The following is a 27627-nucleotide window of genomic DNA, read 5'->3' on the forward strand; positions in this document are numbered from 1 at the left end:
AGCATCCCCCTAAGGTGAACGCGCTACTGTCTCTGTGTGTAGGAATACTAAAGAAGGCGTTCTTTAGATCCACAACACTAAAATGAGTAGCTGAAGCCGGAATCATAGTTAATATTGTCTTCACATCAGGCAGAATAGGAAATTGTGGAGCAACAATCTTATTGATGGCACGTAAATCAATAATGAAACGGAAAGGAATTGCATTATCGTCTTTTTTGTACACGGGAAAATCGGACTATTGCACAAACTACCTGCAATTTCCTCAATTACCCCACGATTCACAAAATCAGAGACTATGCATTTCAAAGCTTGCTCACCATCAACAGAAATCTTATCCTGGGGAATACGTGGCAACTTTCCTCCATGTTTCAAAATAATCTTAACGGGCTCAATTTGCAATACACCGACATCATTATCATCAATTGCGCACAAACACTCCGGAACACCACTAAATTCCGGCGGCAAAGGTCTGGTCAAGAACTGAGAGACAGAAAGTTGCTGTGGTGAAATTGTTAAACGCACTCCATCAGAAGAACAATGAATTACTGCATTTAATTCTTTCAGCAGATTCAACCCCAACAAATTCTCTCCGCAATTCGTAGTCAAAAGGAATGGACATTGGTCCGAAAATTGACCCAAAGTAATCGGCACCGGCGAAGAAACCGGACAGACTACTAGTGTGCCAGAAAACCCTACAGAAACATTGGTTTGCCGTGACAGTGGAATGTTTGGAACCCGTGAATGGTCTATGGAACACTTCTGTGCCCCTGTATCTATCAAAAATAGATGTTTCCTATTTCCCACTATCATCTCAATGTAGGCGCCTTTCTGATTAACGGGAATAGGCGTTGGTTCCAAACCCTGCTTTGGGCAATCCTAACGAAACAGAATGTCATCAAAAGGAAGTTCTTCAGAGAGGTAAGGAGCAGAAGGATGGTCAACATTTTTCTGTTATCCAGACTCGGTGCCTGATTATCCAGCGAAAAAGGTTGTTGCGAATCCTGCAAAAACTGACTTCTACCAGGACCCCCTGCCCCAGGGCGGCCTTCGGATAGTCTACCCATATTACCAAATGCATTATTTGACCTCTGCTGGAGGATCAGGCATTATGCACGCCAATGACCCTCTTGTCTGCAATAAGCACACTGGTTTATGTTTACAGGACCCAATGGCGCATTTCCCTGGGGAGCATACTGACCCCCTAAACTGTGAATTACCCCCTCTCGGGCCTCTAACAATTTGCTGTATTAGGACTTTTGTTTTTAAGTCTCCTTTTCTCTCTTCAACTCTTTCTTTTTTCGTTATTGATACGATTCTCATAGTACTGAGCCATATGCAATAATTCTGACAGAGACTTCGCTTGTCAAGCGCATTCTGAGGACATAATTTGCGACTGGATGTCATGCAGCAATCCACGCACAAATTTGTCCACAAATAGTCGTTTCCCAGACTCTGTGCTCAAATCTTGTCCACTGAAATCTGAGAATACTTGTTCAAACCGATTAAAAAACTCACTAGCACCCTCAGACTTTCCATGGACACAGGCAGTAAGCTTGTCCCAAATTATCCTTCTTTCAGGAATTATAGCTTTTCATTTTGTAACTATTCTATCGGGCAAAGTCAGTATTACCTGAGCCGGTCTCTCGCCAGCTGGCCTTTCTCTATCTAGTCTAACCATATTATCCCATGTATCTCCTAACCCTGGTACATCGTCTACAGTCCTAATCTGTTTCCACAAATCAATAGGCAGGAGTATGGGAAACAACAAATCAATATTGCTTAAGGTAAATACTGATGATTGCAAGACAGACTCTATCTCTTTGTAGAACCCTGTCGGATTCTTCCTAATATCGGGAATAGATTGTTTAATGGTGTTCACTTCCTGTCTCGAGAACGGGACGTGAACAAATTGCGACTCATAATGTGCAGGAATATCCTGAGCAGGTGTACCTGCTGCAACATTGGCGGGAATCTCAACTTTTGGGACAAATGTCAGAGGAACCTCTCTCATAGGCAACTGAGAAGTAGGCAACTCCAAACGCTTACTGAGCAACAAAGCTAGGTCGAGCTCTAAAGCAGCTGAAGAAGTGTCAAATGAAAAAGCTCGCTTATAAATATTCAATAATTCTGCGGGACAACAAATCTTTCTTTTTATACATTCATCCTGCAGGTACTCTACCATTACCTGTATCACTTTCCCCTGCATTTCTGGCGTATACTGACTATACGTGTCATATACTTCAATGGGAGTTATCAACATGTCTGAAATCCACCTAATCACATCTTTTGTACAAATTCGTGTTTCCTCATTTATCAATTTACGACAAGGAAAGAACCGTTTTTGTACTAACATAGCGTCCAAACTATCACCATCTACATCTTCATTCCGTAACCTTTCCAACTCCCTTCTATACTCAAAAACCCTCTCGACATGCTCATGTAAATTCTCCGCAGTATCTCTAGAAAATGCTAAAACATTTAGATCCCTTAACCCTTGTGGGAGATCTATATCATTTAACCTGTTCCACATTATACGTAAATGAACTCCCAATCCTTCAATAAAAACGTTTTTGTCAGGAAAATTGTCTAAGTTAGAGAGTGTGGCAAAAACATCAGCTTGTTCACCCCTCTCCATGCAATGTCTAGCCCATGCAGTCAATTCTTGCTTTCTCTCTGGAGACACAGTATTACGGGTTACAATTCTTGATCCCACTCCCCGATCAACTACAAGCAGTTTGGAACCACTTGCAAGAGGGAGAGTAGGCAGATCTTGTATATTAGGCAAAAAGGGTGCTATGACTGGTGCAGCAGGCAAACCCACCGGACCCGTAACAGCAGGTAAAGGTGGAGGGGCAGGTGGAGGAGCAACAACAAGAGGAGGCACAACAGCCGGAGGAAGAGGAACATTTAGAGGAGCAATAGGAGCAGCAGGAGGAGCTACGGGAGGAGGAATAACAGCAGGAAGAGGAACATACGGCGGTGGCCCAATGGCACCAGGCCTACGTTCATTTAGAAGTTTGTCAATCAGCTCATCAGATACATGAAAGTCTTTAGAAGGATACATTTTCTGGATACCAAGTGAAAAAGCCCTATTTATATTCCTAACTGACTCAGACTGTTTATTTTGATCATATAACAATGCTTTTTCGGCATTCGTCATATGACGGCGTGCATGTTTTTCTCTACTCTTCAGTTGCTGCATAGCTTCTTTCTTCCAATTCTGTAATACATCAAATGCTGCAGGTCTAGCCTTTTTCTTTAATAATATGGATTCTAAGTATTCAATACGAGGAATTTCTAAACTATCATTGATTGGCCACTAAAGTTCGGAAGCATGTCTAGTTTGTCTGTGCCAAATATCATTAAACACTATACTACCAATGCCGTGCTTACAGTACATAGTACATGTCGGCGACCCCTCCATTGGCGCCGGTCGTCCAAATTCCAAAGATTGTCTGTCACTGCGGAATAACCCCCTGAAGCAGGCACACAATTTCCCAGGCATATCAGAATACTGGTGTTACCTGGTCAATAATTGCACTTGCAAGTGTAATACGCCAAAACAAATTATCAGGATACTTAAGAATCGGGTCACGACTCACCTGATCAAATCCTAAGGAGGTCAGATCGGATTTCAAAGAACTAACAAAGGTCCCACGTGGTTGGTGATTTCGGCAAATCTGCCCGCCTTGATATATGGACCCTCGTCAAGATGCGATCTCGGACCCCGGGCTCACCGTCCAGGGATCGGGTCGTGCAGCGCTGCTGAGGTGTGACGTCTCATCCACAAAAGGGCCCCCTTTTACACCGTCCAATCCCGGTCCGATAGCCGCGTCAACCTTCAACGAGATGGCATCAATCTTGAGGGTCCCTATTCGGGTGCCATCTGTAAAAGCAAAAAGAAATATCGAGGCTGAGTACCCCAAAAGGAAATACACCAAACACAGGCTTATAAAGATTCACAGATCTTTTTTCTAAAAACTGTACAGTTTACAAAGAAACAAAGTATCAGATACAGATAGCTATCTGGCCCTCAGTACATCACAGCGAATACCAGCCCTTTCGGTGTGAGAAGTGAGAGGTACTGGACGTCTAAACAGTTGTACAATTTATACATTTCCAATCATAATGTCCACCCCCTCTGCAGGTTAATAATCTATGGTCTAGAGTTCGTGCCGAGTTCACTTCTGGCTTGACTGACAATATGCATATGGATCATTCTAAATTCACATATAAACAAGTCACAATGGCAACAGTGTATTCTCGGGATTAACTATAAGCCTTAACACATGTCCTATACAATGCAGTTCAGCTAGTGTGCACGTTCAGTATTGATATAACATTGTAGTTGATGTATGTCCATGGATCGGACTTCTTGGTGAAGACAATCCTCTGTCTACAAGTCAGGCATGGGACAAGGTCACTTTACTCGACCCAAACATTCGGCCAATGGACAGTTTATACATTAACTCATATACAAATTTCAGGACGGCTCAGTTACAAGCGGGAAACACTGTCCACCATTTTAGAACACAGAATTACTTTAGAATAAAAATCAAAATGGCGGACGGACCTAAAATGGCGGCGAAGTCGATCTAAGATCGGAACTTTGCAACACGGTTTTCTTCGCAGAGTGACTGGGCTTAGGCCAATATGTACAATAAAGGTGATATCCCATTTAACAAAGGGGAGGGGGAAGATGACCGCCTGGAGAGCACTCCGCTTTACGACACTGAGGACGTCTCCCGAAGTAATGGAAACAGAGAACTGTCCCTAGATAGGTTGGAAATAAGTAGGAACAAAGATGATGCAAGACGTTGCACAAGTTGGGGGCAGACAATGTCTGACCCCGAAAGAGAGGAGCAGGAGGAAACACAGGAAGAGGGGAAATGCGAAAAACGAGTCTCAGAAGGGAAAGGGATAAGATGGTCAGACTCTGTGGGTCTTCACTGAGGGCATCAGGATCAGCCACACAGTCAGACCGACACGAAGAAGTATCTTACGGGCAGAGGGGGGTGTCTCCACCACCCTATGTGAACCGTTTAAGGTCATTGCCCGGTAGGCGGCGATGCAGGAATATTGCTCCTGCAATAGACAGGAGAACAATGAGAGAAGAGAGGGAGGGCTATGCGTCCCAATTTCCGCTGCTCGAGAAACGTGGAGCAAGACCACAGCATATTCCATGGCCACACATGGATCGGGAAAACCTGAAAAGTAAGCTTCCAATGTTGACATCGGGAGCCAAGAAATGGATACACGAGCTAGAGAAAATGACAGGAGGGAACACGTTAGCCATAGGGGATATTAAAGGTCTCTTAAGCGCGATTCTTGGTGATAGAGTAGACGACGTGTGGACACGGGCAGGTTACCCTGGTGTGACCACAGTTAATACTGCGCATGACGGAGCTCCATTTAGCAATTGCAGAGCCGTGGTATGGAAAGCATTATGAGTGCTATATCCAGACACTTCCGACATGGGAGCTATAATGACACGTAAGATGAAGGAGTCGGAAGACCCGTTGCTTTACATGCAGAATTTCCAAGATGCGTGGGTACTCTAGACGCGGGAATCTTGGGGGAAATCTATACCCGTGTTCTACCATATATTATGTCAAGGGCTGCCATATCCAGTACAGAAACAGCTCAAGAATGGTAGGAATCGAGGCCGAACTGTGGTCTGAAATACAGTCGACCATCGCGCACTATTGCAGGCTACTGCAAGAAAAGAATCACAAAAAAGCTGCACGAAAGGGTGAAGAGGCAAAATTAGTACAGAAAGAATTGTCAAAATACGCCATTGAAGGGGCAATGATAACTAGTGCAGATGGATCGAGCACGCAACAAGTTAATAATCCACAGCAGAATAATCAGGGCAATATGGGGTTTTACCCAAAGGGAAGAGGATTCAAAGGAAGAGGATGACAGAGTAATCAGGGGGGTTTCCCAAATAATCAAGGAGCCTTTCAAACATGCAAAATGGCAATCAAGATATGTCAAATGGGCAAATGATCAGACCACCGCCAGTATGTTGGTTGTGTGGGATGGCAGGGCATTTAGCACGCACATGCAGAATCAAGGCATGATGCAAAAACGGCCAAAGAACAGGAGCAGATATGGTGAATCCACCTGTGTTTTTACAGCAGGGAGGAAATGGAGTTGCACAGAATCACACAGTGCAACAACAAACAACAGGAGCACAGCAAGGTTTGCAACCTAAGAATTCGGTTAATTTTCCGCAGGGACAGTCTCAACAGTCACTGATGCAACTGTCACAGAGAGTAAGTACAGGACAGGCCGTGAACCCTGGAATGAGGAATAACACTGGTGATCGGGGAAGTCCATTCACACAGGTTGGGACAAAATTATATAGGACAGCTCACTTGGAACCCTGATATGTTCTATCCTATCAGTGACACCAGACCCTCACCAGGAACCAAGGGTGGATGTCGTTATAGGGGATAAAGAATATTCCTTCCTAGTTGACACGGGTGCAACACGTTTGTGTATATGTGATGGTAAATTTTCCTTGTCCGGCGATCTATAAATACTCAGAGTTTCATAGGAGCTACAAGTGGTGTTCTTTTTACAAACACACTTCCAGTCTCTATAGGAGAATGTGATATGAATGTACCGCTGTTATTTTCATGACAAACACCAGTAAACATCTTGGGTCGAGATTCAATGACGAAATTAAACATGACAATCTTGTTCACGGAGGAGGGCATAGTATGTTCAACTCCAGGAATGCACTTTTTGAACGTATGCAAAATGATTAGAGCATACACAGGGCACACAGCTATGAGGGCTACGCCATTAGAGCCAGAAATATTTGCATTTGCAGTACACGTGTTAATGGCCGGGCTGCCATTCCTTGCTGAGAAAACCATGAGGACCCCAGATGAATTTTGGTTTAGCCCAAGAAAACCAATGCACGAGGAAAAGGGACAAGTATTTCCCTCAATGATACACACAGCCGCGATACAAGGGAAAATAGCTTTGATCGATGGTTGTGATGATGAAGGCCGACAATGGTGCACAGTAATCACCATTGAAGAAGGATACAGATTGACTGACATCACTGATGACGATCTGTTTGATGAGCAAGCAGATGGGGGAGAAACAGCAGTTGAGGTGAACCTCACCTTTTGGGTGAAAATTATCAAAAGAGAATTGCCTCAGAGAATGATGTTAGCACAGAACCGTCCTGAATATTTCGAGGACTACATGGCCCAGGTGCCTGTCTCAGTGTGGACCACAGGTACCTATGACGTAGGATTATTGAAAGAAGTCGGAGAGGTGAAAATTAAACTGAAGCCAGGAGCAATTCTACAAAAAGCACGGCAATACCACATTTCCAGGGAGGCTGATGAATGATTTTTTAAGACAATTTCTGCCATGATGGATCAGGGCATCTTAGTGACGTCAGAGTCATCACGTAACACGTCAATGTGCCCCGTGAAAAAAGTAAAGGGGGGGTCTTGGAGGCTAGTACAAGATTTGAGGCTGATAAAGGATATTTTGGAGGCCGAGTTCCTTTTAGTCCCTAACCCGGCTACAATCCTAAGTAATATATCTGTTGAGGTGAAATATTTCACAGTGATTGACCTGAAAAATGCATTTTTCTCATTCCCATTGCACAAAGACTCACAAGTTCTGACATCATTTACGTTCAGACAAATGCATCTGAAAAGCAGAAGGTTACCCAGGGGTACTGTGAGTCTCCTTCTATCTTTAACAGAGTCCTGCAGATAGACCTAAGCAACAATGCATTAGAAAGTGTTGTCTTACAATATCTGGATGACATCTTAATTTGAAGCAGGACAGAGAAGAAATGCAGACACGATTCTTTTCAGCTATTGACTATATTGGCTGAAAAAGGATCTAAGGTTGATAAGGAGAAGTTGCAATATTGTCAACAAGAAGTGCTATACATAAGTCAGCTGATCTCACATGAGGGGAAAAGTGTTACCCCAGAAAGAGCGGAAGCCATACTGAACACAACCAAGCCACACACGGTAAAGCAGATGCAGAGCTTCTTAGGCTTTTGCAATTATGTCAGGGCATGGGCCTTTGACTACAGCTCATACACCAAGCCTTTGCTTCAGGCCCTAAAGAAGGCACATGTGACAAAAGAAAAGATTGAATGGTCTGAGACCATGGAGGAAGGATTTGCTGAACTCAAAAGAGCCATTTCACGGCACCAGTTTTAGGGATTCCCAACTATCTAGAGGAATTCTACCTGTTCTCACACACGAATGGCAGTGTTATGACAGCAGTACTCACACAGAGAACCACACTGAGGTACAAGCCCCTGGCATATTATAGTGGAAATTTTGACCCAGTAATAAGGGGCTATTTCCCGTGCGAACAAAGTTTAGCTGCCGCAGCTTTCGCCATCGAAAAGGCTACTACCATTGTAATGGGATGCTCAATGACACTGTACCTCGAGCACTCTCTATTTTCTATTCTGGAGAAACCGAAAGGCACACTGACATCTCAGAGAGCTTCTGCTTATGAAGTGATCATATCGAATCCATCGATTAAGATAGTCCGATGCAAGATAGTGAACCCAGCTATGTTTATAGCAGAGCCAGTCACTGAAGGAGAGCCAATACATGACTGTGCAATTTATGAAGAATTCTATGATGCAATTCCCAGAGTAAAGGAAAATGCATTGGCAGAAGGAGAAATTGTCTTCATTGATGGTTCTTTGAGAATCGATCAAAACGATGGGCAAAGATATACAGGCTTTGCTGTGATGAAGCAAACGGCAAATGGAGAATTTCGAGTGCTTCTTAGTGCACGAATACCATCTCACTATTCAGCGCAAGCTACAGAATTATTGGCGTTGATATTCGCGATTGAGAATCACGCAAACCAGGAAGTAACGGTGTACAGTGACTCAGTTTATGTGATGTCTATGGTGCACGCAGGCTTAGCGCACTGGAAAAGGAGGGGCTACCTCCGAGCAGATGGCATGCCAGTACAGCACGCAGCCCTATTGGATAGACTAATTAAAGCACTACAGCTCCCAGTGGGCATAGCGATCGTGAAATGCGCCGCCCACATGAAGGGGACAGATTTTATCTCATGAGGAAATCAAGCAGCAGACACGGAAGCCAAGCGTATGGCATCCAAGAGCGAGACGATCATGGATGCGGAAGTCGCTAACATAAATGAGAAAATGATTGTCGCACGGAGTGAACCTGAAAGTTACAATAATATAGGACAAACACAGTTAATGGAACTCCCAGGGGAGGCACCACAGGAGGAGAAGAACTTATGGAAGCAGTGAGGGTGTTCTTTGAACCCCTCCAAAAGCTTGTGGCGACAAGACAGCACTGGTAAACCAGTTATGCCTATAGCCCTGTTAAAAATAGCGCTGTAGAAGTTACACTATCCAGCATACATGACAAAAGAGAATTTAGCGGCAACACTCGCTGAAGACTGGTTCATACCGAACTTAGCAGAGCATGTTGCATTTTTTCTGGTGAACTGTATAATTTGCCAACAGTTCACAGGTGGGCACACACTAAAAGTAATTAGAGGAGTCATCCCAAGGCCAATGGACCTTTTCAGCATCTGCATATCGATTAAGTCGATATGATTCAAGTATGTAATGGGTACAGGTATCTAATTGTTGTGGTAATTACAATCTCTAGATGGATAGAAGCAGGTCCATGTACACACCCAGACTCTACCTATGCGGCCAAATTTCTAGTGAGAGAGGTATTTCCCAGGTGGGGGGGTATGCGAAGTCATGAGATCAGATAATGGGACTCACTTTGTAAATGAAGTTTTCGAACAGATCAGATTGTTGCTTGATATAAAGCACAAGTTCTCGTTGGCGTATCATCCGCAAGGTAATGGACTATGTGAGAAGCTCAATGGCTTATTAAAGGTGAGGATAACCAAGTGGAAGCTTTCTCTAAAAAAGGAATGGTTACACTGCCTTCCTTTGGCACTGTATGCACTCAGAAACCAGCCTGTTTCTGACCACCATTTTACGCTGTACGAAATAGCCACAGAAAGAAGAATGCATACTCCACTGACACCCCGAGACAGAGCTAGATGGATGCCCAGTCGACAGGAGAAATCTTAGGTTCTGAAATGCAAATTTACTTGAATTGCATGACATCTTGCCTTACTGTAATTTCAGGCCAGCTGCAGCGACGACGAAAAGGGTGCAGGGCAGCACCGAACACAGAAGGAGATTCTACTGCCGACACAGCTCAAGTATTACGTGTACCATCCATCTTCCCTGGAGATACCGTCCTGGTAAAGAACCACATGAGAAAGAAGTGGGACGAGCCAAGGTTTAACAGTCTCCTTACAGTGGAAGACTGCACTCCCTCTGCAGTAAATCTACAAGGAAGAAGAGCTTGGATCTTTTTGGGTGACACTAAGCCATACATCAGAGAAGGCCCCCTGCCTGCACCCCAGCGAGAAGAGACTACAGACGACGGGGAAGAACCACAGCATGTGCAGACGAGATCCATGACGACGAAGAAGGACGCATGAGCAGCAGCAAAGCAAAGACAAAGAACTTTTGTGCAAAAGTTGCGGCTTCATTTTGGACATTCCTCTGAGCAAAAAAAAGGAGGATAAGGACATAAAAACGGGCACTCTGTGCATCCTAGTTGCAGGGTGAAGAAGAAAAGTGCACGTAGAAGCCACAAAATAGTCTGATTGACTTTGAACTTTGGACTGAGGCACACTGAAGCCTTGATTGAGAAAAAAGTATGCCAAATTTCAATCAAGGACACATAAATTGGAAGAAAATATAGTACCCAGACACTTTGTTCGGACTCACTTATGGTGTCCCACAATAATGACATCACCAAAGGTGTATTAATATACTTTGAGCTAGTACTGAGATCATACCCGTCATTGGTGGGGAGTCTCACCAGTGTCACTGTCTTTCTTCAAGATCGTGAAAATGAAAAGACTATAAGGAGGCTACTCACTGTGATTGCTGAGCAGTTCCTCTTGCTTCCAGAATACAGCGATGAGAACCCAAATGTCCCAAGCAGAGGAAGAAGCGAATAGGCTTATCAATGTACTGTTTGTTCGCCTAATTGAGGACTGTCCAGATCTTGTTGGAAGAACTACAGACGTATTGACATTTCTTTGAGATCCTGCAACTACAGAATGTCTAAGTATAATCCTAAATGGAATTGTTATGCAAGTAGCGCTTCACGCACACCGAAATTGTAGAAACTGTTCTCAGTGAATGAAAGCCAACAGTCCCAAACCTCAGCAAGGGCAAGACAAATGTCCATGTCACTAGAAGACAGCAGGTTGGCAAATAATGTTTTCTTCGCCTAATAGAGGATTTTACAGAGCTTGTGGGGAGATCTGTAGATGTTGACGTCCTCACATTCATCAGAGACCCAGCTAATTCCACACAAATGAGCATGCTCTTGCATGGTATCGTGATGCAAGTCGAACTTTCTAACCATCACCAGAACTATTTGAGAAGATTTTAAACTTTCCGCCGAGGGACAGATTGAGAGAGTAACACCAGAGAGTTCATTTTTATTTCATACTGACAAGGACACAACATGTCTTCGGGAATGAAGCAGATCAGAGGCATAGATTGGGAACTAATATATTTTGAACATGCACAGTGAAGAGGCTTGCTGTATTATTACCTAATTTTGAAATTTTACATAGAAAAAGAAACTGTATCAGAGACAAGAGACAAACCATTGATCAGGCAAAGAGAGACAATTGTTTAGTACCTGCAACTCACAAGCAGAACCAGCATAGTCCAGAAATAATATTGGTTAGAAAGTATATTAAAAGTTAGTATCTCTCAACAGATGATCGAGATGGGGATCCAGAGCAGCAATTTCATCCTCCCCCAGGTGGAGAGACGTCCGTACTTTTCTGGAAGTAAATGCTGCCGATTGACCTACAGGGGTATAATGTATTTATGTATTATATTCATCATTGTTTTACTGTCACTGACAATCATAACTGCATTTTCTATTGGTGTACAAAGCGTTCCAAGCCCAAATGGTGTACACATGAAGCCCACAAAGGTGCCCAGACCTTACATAATCCTTCCAGTCCCTAGGAACTCTGATGGTGGAGTGAGTGAACTTGAAATAGATGTCATTAGCAATGACACACATAAACGTATGGTAACGAGCAAAGTGACAAGCCGGAGACAGGGTCGGCAGAGTGTGAATCTAAAAAGGTTACTGACAACCACACGCATGCAAACATTGAATGCACACATGCCAGGCTTAGTGTCAACAACTGCAGAACCACAATCCAAAGCATGGGAGAAGAAGAGACTCCCTACTATGAGAAGTTCCACCACAAGTGAGGTGAAAAGACAAAGGGAAAAAGCTGAACTCCTGAAGAGACAAGAGGAGTTGGAGAATAAACAGAGACAACATTGCCAAGCACATATGTTCCAGTGAAGGGGACAAGTACAAGTTCTACAATACAGCCATATACTAGCCCAATGACTAGCCCAATGACAGAGGATATGGACACTTTTGACCAAAAGAGAAGGAATGCAAGAGGAGTTGGAGAAGAAACCAACCGAAATTACATTAATGAACACCACTGGTGAGACACCGATGGAGGAAAAAACAAGCTCAAAGACAATTTCACAAGCACAGCTGATATTAGAATCGATTTGGTCATCAGTAGCCAGAGCCAGAGCCAGGAATAGGCAAGAGGAAATAGAAAGAATCTCCAGACTTTCCTCCACTCAGCTAGCACAGATGAAGATACCTGCATCATGGACCGGGATACTTGAGAATCCTCCAGCAAGAAGGAGCCATACAGATGCATTCAGTGATGTAGGTATAGCGAACTACATGAAAACCTTAAGGATTAAGAGAAGCATACACATAGACGACAGTGAACAAAACGATTACTTGGACAGCACAGCACATTTGGGAAACAACATCTGGTACCAGCACATGAAAGAAGTGGGAAGATGGAGTTCAGAAGGGGAATGCTTTTTTTGTGCACTCCTACCATATAGCATGGGGAAGTCCAAGATCTTCGTAGCTGTAGAAATTGACGTCCAGACAGCACACTGTCTCTCGCACGTAGCAATGTGCAAGACCAGAGGCCAGTCCATGGGAAGTGATGCCTCATTGAAATGGGCAACTGAAGCAACAGATCCAGATGAAGATAAATATGTTCAAGACATAAAGACAAGAAACAGAGCTCATACTAAGAAAGATGTGATCAGGTACGAGAAACCTGGAGTAAAAGGAACTGAAATCAGATGGGAAGTGAACAAGAGACTGGAGAGTCCAGGAAATTCTGCAGAAGAAATGTGTGTATGGAAGAAAAGAGGCCAAATCCAAATCTGGGGAACAGTGCTTTCACCAGATGGATGGGAGAAAGGAGTAGTAATTTGTAGAGCCTGGATTGTCCTTCGAGCCTTCAAAGAAGCAATTGAAAAATCACAAAGACTATGCAAGCCATTATGGCCAAGACTTGCAAAATTATTGACATGGGTCGAAGACAGAGGAGGACCCTTGCAATAGTGCCACTGGAAAGCCCAAAACTAAGCTTCAGGGATAATGACACTATAAAGAAGAGTTTTTGATGATCCAGGAATGGTGTATAGAACAGCAGTAATTATGGATCATTATTGGGCATGTGGATCCAAGACATACATCAGACTGCCAAAAAACTGGGGCGGTATATGCACAATAGTGAATGTCCACGTTCCAGCATTGGTGATCCCGAAGAGTGACCTGAATATTGACATTTTTCCGAAAGCAGATGCTCACCTGAGGAGGAAGAGATCTGTGGAACTAATAACCCAAATTAAGAGATAGAACTACTTTTCTGCCAAATCAGAAGAAGCTTTTCATGCAATCCCATATGAACACAGGCTGTTTAGCCTCACCTCATCAGTGTTCACACGACAATCTTCATGCCAAGATTTCAAATTGGAGAAAATACTAAATGGTTGCCGATTACCAGATGGGAGTTACTACAGCCTAGCAAAACAGCCATAAAAGGATTCAACTCCTTAAAGGAAGAGTTAAGGACAGTTTGATTGATGACTCTCCAGAACAGATATGTTCTTGACATGATCACAGCTATGGATGGAGGTGTTTGTGCAAAAATCGGAGAATCATGTTGCACATTATTACTTTCTCACGATGAAGAAAATGGAACTCTAGCAGAAGCCATAGGTATGCTGACGTAACGACAGAATCAAATGATTGATGAAACTGACGAAGTAGACGATGACAGTTGGTTTGGATCACTATTCTCATGAGTTCTGCAATGGATAGCGGATTCATTCAAATTCCTAGGAGCCCTGTTAGTGCTGATACTGCTAAGATTCTGTGTTATCAAGATAATAATTTCTCAGTGTCAGAAAACTGCAGAAAAAGCCATAGGGATGAAGATCATGATTGATATCGAGCCAGGATGGAAGCCCAAAGACCTAACTGATGAGGAAATAAGAGACTTTGTGAAGGCCAGCATTCATAAACCAGAAAGAACAAAGTTCTTACATCCCATGAAACATAGAAATCATGTGGGAAGATGGGTTTACTGCAGCCTGAATGGACAGTGTCAACTGATGAGGTGTAACAAAGATGAACACGTAAGAACAGCAGGAAGCTTGAAAGGAGTAATAAAGATATGGACCCCAAACAGATATTTCTTCAGACCATCATGTATAAACCCAGAAGATGAGGAAAGAATGGACTCAAACAATGAAGCAAAAGAGAAACTGGAAGAAGAGAAGAAAGAGTTGAAAGTGGTTGATGAATCGCCCAGAGGGGGGAGTGTAGAGGAAGTCCCAAGTACAGCCCGCACTCCAAATGTCCATTTTGAAGTAACAGGAACGTTCACGCCAAAGTATGTGACGTATGATGAGCAAATAAACCAGCAGAGAGCCACAGTGGGGCACTGTCCAGTACCTATCAGAAGAACAGCACCTATTGAAGTACCGATACCAAGGACACCATGGACAGGAAGGTATCCATTGAGAAAGCCATATCAACAAATAAAACAAAATTAGGATCGTCTGAGTACAGTCCCTGAAGAAACCAAAAAGGTCTTAATGGAAGACGAATGGTGACATCACAACAACCTGGACTGACTCACATATAGAAGATATAATGACCTGAGAATGATAAAAGGAGACGAAACGCCATTAAAAAATATTGTGTACCTAAAGTAAAAGGATTATGTCAAACATAAGAAGCTTAAGCCATGAGCACAGTGAAGATAGTTGACCAGTTTACACATGTACATATGCTTGAAACCTCAAGAAAGTTAAGAAAATTGTGTGGCTTGCTATGCTTAGTAGAAAGATAGTGCGGCAAACGCCGCCTATACATATCTACCTCAAAAGAAGCAGGTTATATAAGTATATTTCCACTTTGCACAAGAAGCAGAATCAACCAAAGGGCTACTAAAGACCACACAAGAAGAGTTTCATATTTAGCAAAATCAAGAATAAAGCGGCAGAAACGAAACTCAGCAGAGGCAATTCATGCCGGGAGAACCAAGGTCGTATCTGTCAAGATGGACGAACGGTAGCTACAATTAATTGAAGCAAAGAACAGAATATACTGCTCTGAAAGGTCAAGATAAGAAGCCAAAGGCAGGTGGTGGATGAAACGAAAATCAAATAAATGAATTGTTGAAGAAGAGGCAAATTCACAGTGTCTGAATCACGTGACCAGCCGAGCGAGCAGAAGTAAGAACTTCACACCTACGCATGGCAACAGGCCAGGAGAAGATATCAGAAATTTTCCAGACAGGAGATGCAGTCTCGAGGCCAACCACAGTGAAATAATTGACACATGGCCACTAAAGTGATGATTGATTGTAAAAATAATTGGAGGAAGGCTGGGGGCACCCTGCACCTGGCCTACCATTCTGCTTGCTGCTAAATAAAGTGAAAAAGTACGAGTGGGGTTGGTGCCAACCCAATCACAATGGACCAAGTAATCTAGGGTCCTATAGTTAGTAGAACCAATGGGATGTCGTACTTTTAGTGACGTCTACAGTAGCCAGTTTGAAGGTAGGGCTTAGATGCCCACCTGACAGTGTTTACCCAATCCTCTTACTCCGTTACCATATACAGATATAGTACCTATAGTAAAGTTACCTTTTCCAAACCAATAGAATTGTAAGCTAACTTTTAAGCATTAAACATCAGTGATGATGAGTTTTTAGTATAAATGATATGTTTTTTATGAAGTTTGTTGGAGTTGGGAAGCGAGAAGGAAGATCACGCATCCGCTGATATTCATGAGACTCCCTGTTTTTTGTACTTGTCATTAAACAGACTCCCTTTGCCAAACTGTCGAGTTGTCATTATTGATTTGGTGTTGGAGTATTAACCTGCACACCCATCCATCTCACGGGTGCTGCTATCTTGTCTTAAAGTGCTTCTGAGCAAACCCGGACGCTATGGGCCGGTTGGGGGTCTCATAGCACAAAAGGCATCCCATTGACTCCAGTCAGACAGACAATAGATTGCAGTTTACCTTCAATGAGATGAGAGACTTTCTAGAACACAGGGCCATCAAACACTATAGCGAAGCTTTATGTCATCCACAGGAAAATGGCCTAGTAGAAAGAATCAACCAAAACATCAGAGTAATCCTTCAAGTGGCACAAACTACGGGATTAGGCTGACTGGAGGACGTGCACAAAGCCATTTGCAGCATGCTGAGTTATACTAAACAGCAAGACCAGAGTTATGACCTTTCACTTCACATGGAAGAACCAAGACAATATCACACTAGTTACCCGATGGCTGAGGGAAAAAAGGGCATTCTCAGAGATTCCGATGGAAGATGTTGAAAAGCGGGTAAGGATATAAGAAATACATGAGGCAAGAAAGTCCACCACCATTCACAGATTCAAATAAGGGAATTGGGTACAAAATCAAGCTGCCACAAGGGGACCTGCAGACATGTTGGGGAGAATTTTACTAGACTGACTGAAGGCAAATCGCACAACATTGAGCAAGCTGCTCTGTACTGATAAAAACCTGTTTGAAGATAGGAAATACTGTAAGGGCAGAAGCTTGGGATGAGCAGGGCCTACTTGAATATTTTCCGATTCTGAAGAGTAAGAGCAACACCGTTGCCATGAGATACCACAACCAGCACCTTTGCCAAAGCCTGAGACAAAGAAGTGAACATGTTTCCCTTGTAACTACCTGACCGAGAAGGATTAAGGGACTACAATGGAGGTTCACCAACTTTGAAAGCAACTAATCCAACACCACCTTTTCCTTTTCCTGTGGGAATGGATGGGGTAGCATTCTGATGTGCTACGATGTTCCACCCACTGGAACATGTGTTTTAGTTGAATCTGGCAATCACAGCTGAACGCACGTGAGGCAGCACAGGTGAAAGCATACGAGGAAGGCATTTTTTTTTTATTGAAAATTGTTTTAGTTGAATTAACAACTTTTTCAATTATTTACATTATCATTTACAATTCATTTGATTTAGCCTTTCACAACAATTTTTAAGTAGTCGTACATTTGGATAGTTGAATGTCAATATGATTGTTATCACTGATACAAGGATAAGGATTTAGCTTTGTTAGTTATTTGAAAATGCCCTCACTCTTGATTCAGGAAGACACTTATTAACAATTAAATCAATTACATATTCAAGTTAAGATGAAATAATAAGAGACACAACAATTCAGACTAGAAGTGCGATTCAAAACATTGCTTGTCTCTATTGCGAGAGCACTCTACTGGAACGAGATTAAGTTTAATTCTCTCAAAAATTGTACAATGTCAATGATAAGTGAAGTGTTAGAGGCATTAAACATTGCAACCCATAAGTCATCTTTGGTTAGTAATGTAAAATGACGAAAATGTCTGTAGATGTAGCAAGTTCTCATATCCACTAAAACTAAATAATCTATCATGAGGTGTCTTGTAGTTTACATCTGTATATTTGAAGGAGCAGCACCAGCAGACCCCACATTCAAAAGAAAATGTTGAATGTCGGGTGAAAAGCCGATGTTTTTCTTGGAGGCAGACCCCGGCTTAGACAAGCCCGAGTTTATTGGGGATTTTGCCAAAATTTGGCATATAATTAAATGACTCGGAATACGGGGCATACCGGCAGTGAGCCAATTCATTTTAATGAAGGTTTTGGCACTGCGTGAGAAACAGATGACAGAAAATAACAGGGTCAACAAGATGTCGGCTTCAAGCTTACGTGAGTAGACGAGTCAGGGTCCACTTCACAGAAAGATTTAGGCTTACCACAAGCCAGAGGGAGTCAAATGGCCACCATGGAAAGCTCGCTGCCCAGCCAAGAGAGTAACACGCTGACTCGCTGCACCGCGGCTCACCGGTCAGCAGTCAGTACTCAGCGGGTACTCGGCTGGGTGTGCGTGCGCTGGTGTATTAAGTAGCAATTTAGATAAAGTAAAGGTCCAGTAAGCCAGTAAGTACCCAGCAGGTTCAAAAGTCAAGTTTGGTTGAAGTTGAATCGACAAATCCACAAAAGGAGTTTGCGCGCGATGTAGCAGGGAGCTGTGCAGACGTGCAGTCAGTACTCGAGGAAGGCAATGGGCGTACCAGGGCACATTGCATGCACTAAACTGAAGAATGGAACTCATGGAAGGGAGAGGTTACTAGAGCATGCACTAGGCACGATTACAGCTGATGTTTTAAAAGCACTTACTCTGCAAGTCATCTGTCAGTGTCTCCACACTCTCACTTTATTTTTGTTTTAGTATGCATCACAAAGGCTGATAGAATGATATTCACAATCTATTGTTAACAAATTAACATATTTTGATTGCGCTAATTGCACCCACTTGCCTGAGGTAAATGGCACTGCTTCAAGAAACTAAATCGACATTTTACATCATTTTGCCCAACCTGGACAAGAAAGTTCCACTCGATAGCAAACAGCATTGGTTGCTTGATGATGGGTCTACATGGGCATAATTATAGGGGGGGCTGAGGTGCTTGTGTCCCCCAACTTTCGTGGCATGCCTTTTTGTCCCTGCCGTTAATTTGCTGAAGCAGGACAGGGTCGCGGGGGAGGATTGCGGCCATGTCACTTGGGTAATTGGGCGGCACGAGATGGCTGGGGGCCAGGCTCACGCTATCACATTACATGAAGCATGTGACCGCAGAGCGGTGTGCCGGTATGTTTGGGCCCCTCGCGCTCAATGGTCAACCTTTCAGCCACTGCCAGGGTGCTCTACTGGGTGGTGTGGTACAGGTCCCGCTGTCAGGCAGCTGATTACCACAACCTTGTGGAGAGCTGCTTTCTGGCTTTGCTTATGCAACAGACAGGAACCAGGAAGATCATTCAGCTTCCTGGTTTGTGTCTCGAGTCGAGTGAGTAAGATTTGGTGATTGTTAGGCTGTGCTTGCCAGCGTTTCCCTATATTTGTAATTTGTCTACTTCTTTTGTGTCCTTCTGATCGGTATTGAGTGCTGCCTATCCCTGGGGAAGACTAACAACATAGGCCTTATGGTAAAGAGTTTGTTAGAAGATTCCCCCATTATCAGTGCAACTCATAAATAATCCACGTCATGGGTTTTATGTATTGTTCACATTTATGTGTGAATTCTGTTTCATTACATCCCAAATTGCAATGGATTAGTAATGTTGTGACATTAGCATCCTGACATGTTGGTTTAGTGTGCAGCCAACTCTTATGGCCAAAAGGTTTCAACCCTTTGGGCTTTTTCAAGGCGGTTTGTAAATAAATCCTCTAGTCCTTCATTGCTTAGATCTGGTGTATTCTTGATGTTTCCATCCTTGTTGTTTTAAGTCAAGTTAAAATTTCACGGCCTTGTACATTTCAAAATTTGCATGTTCTTGTATTCTTCTGTGCTACCATTGTTGATATCCTGTAGTGCTCTGCTTCGATTCTATTTTTGTCTTTAAGTCAGGGGTTAAGTACCCTGTCCTGATCTGCGGTCCGTTTGGGAAGCCACTCTGTGTCAGTGTACTGAGAGTCGTGTGAGAGTTACCCATCAAACAGAGGTACGTTTTTAATTTGTTTCTATTTTCTGTTTTTATTTTCTGTTTTCTGTTTTAAAGTGTTTGTTGTATGTTATGTAGGTGTGCAACTAGGCACACATTTCGGAGTGGGGGCTCTAACCCTTCAAATGTAGTGAGAAGGTGAGGGGCTAACAGACAGCGGGGGAGGGGCAAACTTACTTGTGGGTGCATTTTACTTATTATATAGCCTAATGGGACTATTCTAGTCGTGCAGCTTAAATATTAAAAGCTGTTAACTAACTCTCTGTGCATCTGAAACACACACTAACAAACTGATGTGAGAAAGAGCTGCCCCTGCTACTGTCTCAAGTACTAACCGCCATCATGATTTCAATTGCCTAAACATGTATACATGGAAATTCAGGTTCTAACAATGAAACTCTTTAAAGTATTTGTAATTGCCAGGCCTTTGTTCAAAGTGCAGCCCAAAGCACGGTTACTTTTTGTCTGTGTCAGATCCTGTCCTGCTCCGACTATGTAGTTCAGCCAGGTCAAGTCAACATAGCCCAAAACTTTGTGGGGGGAGTGGCTAAATCCTGGCATGTATGTCAATGGAGGTGCATGTGTGTGAGTGAGTGAGTGCAAGCATATGTGTGTTTACTGTTGTGTCTGTGAATGAATGATAAATAATGATAAATGAATGGCATATGTGTGGGGCACCCATGGGGTGCACACATTACAATTGCGACAAAGTTAAGGTTAATAGCTGTTGATTATCACGAGACAGCCAGCCAGCAGAGAGGTTAAACACTAAATGCCCACTGAAGAGTGCTAAACTCTTCTTTGTCTGCAAGTGGCTGATGTGGAGGAACCAGTGTTAGAAGGCAATGAGGCAATAACACTTCCATATATCCCATGGAAAGAGAAAAAACACTGTAAATTGCACATTTTAAGCCTCAGAACGAAAATATAGGGAAATTAATATATTGCTGTGTTATCAGACTGCTGAGTGCTGATTGGCAACATAGGGGCAGGTGCTGGGAGGGCAACCCTGGGGCTCCAGGCCTTGATGTCATCAATGGTGAATGGGTATAAATGGTGGTGGTGGTGTGTTTGTAGTTATGGTTAAGCTGCTCAACCCATAGGAACAATTAGCACAAAACTGCAAAAAGGTATATGGCCACTTTTGAATTTTGAAGTTTCATGCGGTTTCTTCAAGGTTCAGGCAAAATTATAGCAGGGTCCCAAAACTTTAGAAATCCAGATAGACATGAAGGGGAAAAATACTCACACATACAGCCCAAACCGCTGGACGGATTTGCACCAAACTTGCACGAGAAGCGGCGTCCTGGTCCCAAAATCATGCTTATTCACATTTGGAGTTAATATGTCCAGTAGATTTTAGAAAAATGCCCAAAATGTAAGTCCTTTTGCATTGTTACACAGTAGTAATATCATCGGTGATGTCACCGATGATGTCATTTGTGATGTCATTGATGATGTCATTTGTAATGCCATCTTTCATGTCCTAGGTGTTAGTCTTAGCAGTGCATGACGGTGCTGCTAGTTATGGTTGCATAGCAAAATCTGCTCTTCCATATACAATTTTGAAACCACAAACTGGAGTAGAAAGCTCATGACCTTTAATTCCCTGGCAAGAGAAATGTGCAGATTGCCTGATGGCCCTTGACATGTCAATGGATTTGTTGATAAAAAATCTGAGTGCTGTTAAGCAAAAGCTTAAGCGTAAGATTGGATTGTATCCAAAAATAAGAGGAACCGCTATAAACTTGCCTCTTTTGAGTCTTGAGCGATGGAAACTACTATGAATTATTGATCAAATTCCCTAGCTCTTACTATCGGAATCAGATCTTATGTTTCAGACTAGGGGGCCGATTCATGGAATTCTTTGCATGGGAAATAGAGAACTTGTGCGCCAAATTGCGTGCAAAATCCCCTTAGTCCATTCATGGAATGGAATGCGCAGGACTTTTTGCAGGACTTGCATTGAGTTTGAGCAGGCTCATCAAGTCTTTCCGAGTCGTTGAGCACCTTGCGCGAGACACCACGCAGATCGTGGGCATGGCTTGCGCAGTGGGCTGGGAAGGGGTGGAATTCAGAAAATGGGGAAGAACATGTGAAAAAGTGGGCGTTACAAGGGATGGCCCACAGGCCGTTCCTCGAATGCCCCTATTTGCGCCAAACGACACATATTCATGGAACCACCTGTGCAGCCTCTCGCATAGAAATGGCTACGCAAATCCCTCGATCACTATGCCACCGAAGGCAGGCATAAGGACACATGCACAAAGGATTCGCAGCTCGGAGGTGGGTTTGCATGTTGGATTTAGGCGTGTGTACATGCAAATAGGGTTCCTATTGAACTTAGGGGTGAAAGTACGCAGTGTAGCGTGGTGTAGGAATGGTTTACGGGTGTTCGCACGCAGATTTTCTGGGCTCAAACAGAGTTGCAAATTTTCATATGCATGTTGTCGGGGTGACGGCAACAGTTATGGGGATCCTACACAGGGTCCCCGAGATGCGGGCCTCCTTGCAGGGACTGCATGCACTGTTTGATAAGTGCGTGTATATGAGCCCAGGGGAGCATGCAAAGGTAGCTGTTCTCGCTGTTTATGCTTTGCGTCGGGGCATTTCGGGGGTGTTCTTGGTGTGAAATGCGAATATGGTTACTTTACGCAGTAAATTCCATGAATACACAAGGCACGCATTTTCTAATCTGCACGCAGGCTCGTGCAGCGTCCTTCTCGACATGCGGCCCTTGCAGGATTTCTGTGCACATTTCTATGAATCGTCCCCCAAATCTCTATCCAAGTAAAGAAATCTTATTTTCTAGAAAGCAGTGGCGTTGGAATGACAAAGATTGTAGATTTTGTCTGGGTCAAGATGTAACGGAATCATTAAAACATGTTTTAACTTCCTGCCCTGCATTAACCATTTTGAGATCAACTTATTTAAGGACATTTGTGGAGAAGGTTAGCACACTGTCAGTGGATGAATGGTGGAGTCTATTTCTTTTGGGTGAACACCCGCCTTTAGTGTTTGCGAGAAAAACCTTTTTTGATTAAGTTTTTAATATTTGGCGAGGGATATATGGGGGTTTTCTCGATGTTATAGAATGAACGTTGTGTAGCTAATCTTCCTTATCTCTTTCTTTTCAATTATGGATGGTGTCAATTGTTTCTAACTTCTTTTAATGTTGGTTTTGATGTGTGAAAAGTTTTAAATAAACTGAGCAGAATAAAAAAAAAGAAAAAACAATGGCGTATTTCTTGGGTATTTCGATTTTACTTTGTAACCATAACATCACTTTAACACATGTTTTTCCCTAAATATATATATTTAAATATATGTGCACGCAGACGTGTCTTTAGAATTGAATTTTAATGGCACACCACCAGTCGTATGAAAGTTATAACAGAGCGTTGGCAAGATACTTTTGTGGTGTAGCGGTTTAGCGTTACCCCTCTGAGCCACCCTCCGTCTTCCTCCACCCCGCCCCTTTCGTTCAGTTGTCATGTCCCCCCAACATTTTCAGAAAAGTTACTCTAATGTGGGTCTACACTCCTCCTGTGTCTTAACTATTAACGATCAATATGGTGGGGGAATGGGGAATAACTAACTTCTGCCAGTCTCCTTTGCACTCTTGCATGTCTTTCCTAATATGACTCATAGAAGTAGCTTAACTTTTCAGACTCAATAAACAAACACACTTTTATTGTATTTCCCACCATCATCATCTCTTCTAAGACATCGAAATCGAGGTGTCAATCAAGCCCACCCAGCTGTAGAGGTTCTCAATGTGTATTGTAACGAGGACATCTGTGGCAGACATATATTTTAGATTTGCTATGACACTTATCACTACTTTCCCTTATGAAACCTGATAAAGGGTATGTTTCTCATGGAATTATCAGGCCCGTCCTTGGTGAAACCTCCAAGTAGATATATATTTGTGCCATCAAGGCATGAATTAAAAGGGAACGATTCAATTTTACTATTTAACCAGTTTGTCTAAATATTTGTTTGTACCTCTGTGACAAAATGTCTACTGCTGTACAGTACAGAGTTGATTAGTGACAAAACCGCCTACTCAGCCCCACACTATACCTAACCCAGTGTGATCCCAATCATTAAGGTAAAACAGATACAGCGCAATTGGTGTACCTCATTTGCCTTTTGTGGTATCGTGGGCCGAGGGCAGGCTATATTCAGTTACTAGGGTCCCAGAAAGTGGACCATGCGGACAGGGCCTCTTAACAGTGCCTAGTTCTTGTCTGTAGGAGGTTCAACAGTCTCAAACCAGGGACATCGTTTGGGGAACATCAGGGGTCACACTTGTGACCCCTGAGGGCTCCCTTGCTACCCCTGTGGTCTCCCTTGCTACCCCTAAAAAAAAAAAAATATATATATATATATATATATATATATATATATATATATATATATATATTCAGTGAAAAAACTTTGTTAACCCTTTAAGTGCCATGGGTATTTCTCCCCAGTGCCAGAGCCTTTTTTGGTGATTTTGGTATGCGGCCATTCAATGGCTTGTTACTTTTTTGTTACATGAGATATCTCAGCCAAATTTGGCTCCTTTTTTCCCACATGGAGGTGGTCGTAAATCCACCCAGGAATCCCAGGTTGCTGTAGGGGGGTGAGAGAAAATAAGGAAAATGTGCGAAAAATTTTGGGTTTTTTCAAAAAATGCCAATAAAATGATGTACAAAGAAGCCTGTGGTTTTTTCCTTGTAAGAGCTAGGAACAAATGGTTTGCTGTGCTGAGTTCCCCAATGTGTTGGCTTTCAGGAACAGGTTGAGTGGAAATGGAAAAAAATTATTTTGATGGGGTTATCAACCGTTTTGTGAGAGGTAGGCGATTTTTGCCATTTTTGCCGAATTGGACATGCATGGACGGAATGGAAGAAAAGGGCAGGAAAGCCAAATTGGAGGACAGAAAGGCATATATTTCTGGAAAGTAGACAAAATTCCAAGTTTAGGAAGGGGTGATTTGCATAGGTCATGCAACAACTAGGTAGGGGAAACTGCCATCGAATGGGGGAAAAGCGGGAAAATGACTGAAAAAAAAGGTATGTGTTGGACATGGTTGGCTTGGTACGGCAATGGCTTCTATGAATTTTGAGAAAAGCAATGCTCCGCTACATTCCCCCGACTCTTGCAGTTAGGAGAGCATACCATTTTTGTAGTGTTTGTACAAAACAAGCAATACCACAAGCCAAACACTGAGCCATGGTACACAGGAGTTTTACGCTCATGGCCTGACCAGACGCACTTAGCATGTGTAAATTGGGAAAACCAATGTGGTGAGGAATGGCAGCCATACATTTTTTGAAAGAGCACAGGCAGACCTTTTCAAGGGTAGGTGACTTGTGCAGGTTACAAAAGTGTATGGTGGCTAAAGCAGCGACTAAATGTAGGTCACATTTGGGAAAAGAAAGGGTTGTGAGACAAAGGGCTCCAGCAAATGGGTCAAAACGTTATGAAAACCACACAAACACAACACATGGCCTACCGTCCCGCGTTCCCACAGGTGTCCCGATGAAAACGGTACCCCACATGTGTGGGTGCACCTACCTGGCCGGCAAGGGGAAAGCCTAAAACACAAGTAACCCCAAGTCTGTTTTCAGAGGGAAATCTCAGACATTCTGCCGACCGGCACAACGTACAGATATGGGCCTCGGGTGTCCAAGCCACCGAAGAAAACGGGGAACCCCATGCATTTCCGAAAAGAGGACATCCGTGGGAATCCGCAGAGGTATGATTTGCGCACATCGCCCCAGATTTTTTTACCCAGACACCCCTGCAAAGTCCAAAATGTGGGGAAAAAAACGCTTTTTCCGCACATTTTGCTTGACGCACCCATCGAAACACGCCCCCAACAACACATGGCCTACCGTCACGCATTCCCACAGGTGTCCCAATGAAAACGGTACCTCACACGTGTGGGTGCACCTACCTGGCCGCCAAGGGGAAAGCCTAAAACACAAGTAACCCCAAGTCTGTTTTCACACCGGAAATGTCACACTCTCACATCATACAGATATGGGCCTCGGGTGTCCAAGCCACCAAGGAAAACAGGGAACCCCATGCATTTCTGAAAAGAGGACACCCATGGGAATCCGCAGTGGTATGATATGCCCAAATCGCCCCAGAATTTATTACCCAGACACCCCCGCAAAGTCCGAAATGTGGGAAAAAATATGCATTTTCCGCACATTTCGCTCGACTCACCCATCGAAACACGCCCCCAACAATACATGGCCTACTGTCCCGCGTTCCCACAGGTGTCCCGGTGAAAACAGTACCTCACATGTGTGGGTGCACCTACCTGGCCGCCAAGGGGAAAGCCTAAAACACAAGTAACCCCAAGTCTGTTTTCACACGGGAAATGTCACACTCTCACATCATACAGATATGGGCCTCGGGTGTCCAAGCCACCGAGGAAAACAGGGAACCCCATGCATTTCCAAAAAGAGGACACCCGTGGGAATCCGCAGAGGTATGATATGCCCAAATTGCCCCAGAATGTATTACCCAGACACCCCTGCAAAGTCCGAAATGTGGGAAAAAATACGCAATTTCCGCACATTTCACTCGGCTCACCCATCGAAACACGCCCCCAACAACACATGGCCTACCGTCACGCGTTCCCACAGGTGTTCCGATGAAAACGGTACCTCACATGTGTGGGTGCACCTACCTGGCCGCCAAGGGGAAAGCCTCAAACACAAGTAACCGCAAGTCTGTTTTCAGAGGGAAATCTCAGACATTCTGCCGACCGGCACAACGTACAGATATGGGCCTCGGGTGTCCAAACCACCGAGGAAAACAGGGAACCCCATGCATTTCTGAAAAGAGGACACCCGTGGGAATCCGCAGAGGTATGATATGCCCAAATTGCCCCAGAATTTATTACCCAGACACCCCTGCAAATTCCGAAATGTGGGGAAAAAACTGCTTTTTCCGCACATTTCGCTCGACGCACCCATCGAAACATGCCCCCAACAACACATGGCCTACCGTCACGCGTTCCCACAGGTGTCCCGATGAAAATGGTACCTCACATGTGTGGGTGCACCTACCTGGCCGCCAAGGGGAAAGCCTAAAACACAAGTAACCCCAAGTCTGTTTTCACACCGGAAATGTCACACTCTCACATCATACAGATATGGGCTTCTGGTGTCCAAGCCACCAAGGAAAACAGGGAAACCCATGCATTTCCGAAAAGAGGACACCCGTGGGAATCCGCAGAGGTATGATATGCCCAAATCGCCCCAGAATTTATTACCCAGACACCCCCGCAAAGTCCGAAATGTGGGAAAAAATAGGCATTTTCTTCACATTTCGCTCGACTCACCCATCGAAACACGCCCCCAACAACACATGGCCTACACTCCCGCGTTCCCACAGGTGTCCCGATGAAAACGGTACCTCACATGTGTGGGTGCACCTACCTGGCCGCCAAGGGGAAAGCCTAAAGCACAAGTAACCCCAAGTCTGTTTTCACACCGGAAATGTCACACTCTCACATCATACAGATATGGGCCTCGGGTGTCCAAGCCACCGAGGAAAACAGGGAACCCCATGCATTTCCGAAAAGAGGACACCCGTGGGAATCCGCAGAGGTATG

This window comes from Ambystoma mexicanum, chromosome 5p, assembly GCF_040938575.1.
Source record: "Ambystoma mexicanum isolate Mex_15411 chromosome 5p, UKY_AmexF1_1, whole genome shotgun sequence".
In the NCBI taxonomy this organism is placed as follows: Eukaryota; Metazoa; Chordata; class Amphibia; order Caudata; family Ambystomatidae; genus Ambystoma; species Ambystoma mexicanum.